Genomic DNA, 2,720 nt, shown 5'->3' with positions numbered 1-2,720 from the left:
TATTTCAAAGGAATGAGGAAGATGTTTATGAACTAATAGAGAGGGATTTTCAGGATATTGTTAAGCACAGCACTATGGCAGGCAGATGTTCGTGGTTTAAAGCTTTCGTAAAATGTTTTTGTTATGATTACTTTTCCCATTCTTAGTAAGTACGCTTTTTAAAAACTAATTTTGTCTTCATAACTATGTTTTCTTTTTCTTAAACAAAGAAACAAAACGTCTCCTGATTTCTATCAACTTCTGGTTATACAAAACCAGCATTTTCTTCAGACTTGTGGACTATGATATCTAAGTAAAACATGTATTGTGTTTTATTTGATTTTTCTGATAGGTTTTTCACCAAAATTACTCCAAAGCATTTTTCTAAAGCAGCAGTTCTCAAACCTACCTGAGCATCACAGCCAGCTGTGGACCTTTAGGAAAACTGAGATTCCTGAGCAACACGTAAGTCTAGGTGCTGCTCAGGAACCTGTGTTGTCCGAAAGCCCTGTAGCTGATCCTGAGACTCACTTGGGCTTGGGAACCTCCACTGACATGTTTACAAAATAAGAAAGACTAAAATTATTTTTGCTCTGTATTTTTTTATCCAGTAGTTTGTGGTAATTATAATAATTTTTTAATCAGAGCTTAACTAATTGGCCAAAAGTGTCTCATCCTGAAATTGGGCGATTTTAAAAACAAAATAAACGGTAGTGAAGAATTCTGCTTGCTTCACACAGCAGTTTAGTAGAATGATACCTGGACTAAAAGCCAGTCCCCGGGAATTGATTCCTGCCTCTGATACGTCCCTGGCCTGTGAGTTGGCAAGGCGGTTAATGTCAGTATCTGGTTTCTCTTTTGTAAAATGTGTACAGTTTTGTCTTTTTCACATAGCGCTGAGGATCAATGAAGATACATGATATAAAGTGCTCTTATACACTAGTAAGTATTATAATTCTGAATATAGTTCTCATTATGTTTGAAAGCCTGTGTATTTATTATATTTTTTAGAAGCTTAATTGTATATTTAGACTGTACTATTTTTATATAGTAACAGCTATCATCTATCTATCTATTATATATCTATCTCTTTCCATTCATTCATCTATTCCACCACCTTCCCTGTGAATTAAAACAAAACATGAACTTTGGTTACTTGGGAATACCATGTTTGCCTGTATTAATGCCAGTGTCAGCATCAGGCAACTCACAGAGGATTTGAGGTGCAGTCATATACTGAACATCTAAGGCAATATAGAAATAACTCTCCTGGTGATGAACAGGAGTTCCAGACTTCTTTAAAAGACAGATGAATGATTATGTTCCATATGATCTAATATAAACATTTACATCTGTTAAACATATATCTTTCATAAATTCTGGCAGAACCAAATACAATTCACAGTTATTATATAATTGCCTTATTTTCTGATGCATATTGCATACCATTATTTCAGAAAACATACCAAGTAAAATCATATTTATCTTAAATAAATGCATCCTGTATATTTTCAATAAAGTGAGAGAAGTCACCACAATAACTTAAAAACCACATATGGCTGAGAAAAATGCCAAAGGGGGGAAAATTAATTTTGATTTTGGTGGTATGTTTCCTGAGCTGGAACAGAACCCTGAATTGCTGGTGGCATTCACACCTCTTCATTACTGCCGTTAGCAATTCTTTATCTACTTCTGGAGTCTATAAAAGCTTAGTGTATCAGAGAGATGCCAAATTCATCTATAACTCCTGATACAGTGTTATGAAAATGATTCATTAATAAGCAATATTCAGACCTCTGTGATGAACTGTGGAGTCTAAATCAATTCACAGAGGACATTTCTCAATCTTTTTTTCTTTTCACATTCTCTTATTTTGAATACATTCAAAGTAAAATCATGGCGACTGTAACTCTATAGCAGCTTTCAAGCTGAGAACATTGTGTTAACTTACTTATCATACAATCATACAATATATTCTGGTCCTTAGACAGGTGGCTTTCACATCTTTTTGATTGAAAGCAACTGGAAGAAATATATTTCATGTCCTGACATGGCACACTCACCACCCTCCCTTGCAGCAAACACATACTGTTAAGAAACAAAATTTTTGAAATAACACGTTTACTTATTATTACCACTTTTACTTGTTCTATTCTCTTCTATGCTGTGTCTTTGTAAAATACTGGTCACTCAATTAAATTGATTTAATGTTCCACCAATGTGCAGCTGAAAAAAAACTGCTTTATTGGTACTGTCCAAAACTACTTGGAGTTCTGAGCTTGGCAACAGCATACTAAAATTGGAACAATTGGAGATTAGCATGGCACCTGGGCAAGGATGACACACACATTTGTAAAGAATTCCATATTTTTGAAAAAGTCACTTGGGGAATTGTCCAATCATGGATGAATGGACAAGCAAAATGTAATATATACAAACAATGGAATATTATTTGGCCTTTAACAGGAAGGAAATGCTGACACGTGCTAAGACATGAAGGAATCTTGGAAACATTATGCTAAGTGGAATAAGCCAGTCACAAAAGAACAAATACTTTATGATTCCACCTGTGTAAGATAACTAGAGTAATCAAATTCATAGAGACAAAAAATAGAATAATAGTTGCCAGGGCCTGGAGGAAGGACGAATGAAGAGGTATTATTTCATGGGTGTAGAGTTTCAGTTTTGCAAGATGAACAGAGTTCTGGAGATGGATGGTGGAATAGTTGCATGAAAATGTG

The 2,720-nt window shown here is 34.6% G+C and overlaps 1 non-coding gene across 1 annotated transcript; it reads left to right on the top strand.

Annotated features, from left to right (window-relative positions):
- The first annotated feature begins 2,248 nt into the window (after positions 1-2,248).
- On the top strand, positions 2,249-2,351 carry LOC112065064 (U6 spliceosomal RNA). The gene has a single exon (XR_002891819.1). It is a non-coding gene; the product is annotated as a U6 spliceosomal RNA (small nuclear RNA).
- Positions 2,352-2,720: the final 369 nt, after the last annotated feature.

Source organism: Physeter macrocephalus, chromosome 1 (assembly GCF_002837175.3).
Source record: "Physeter macrocephalus isolate SW-GA chromosome 1, ASM283717v5, whole genome shotgun sequence".
Classification (NCBI taxonomy): Eukaryota; Metazoa; Chordata; class Mammalia; order Artiodactyla; family Physeteridae; genus Physeter; species Physeter macrocephalus.
Note: the sequence above shows the minus strand (reverse complement) of the source record. Positions and strands in the feature narration are given on the sequence as shown.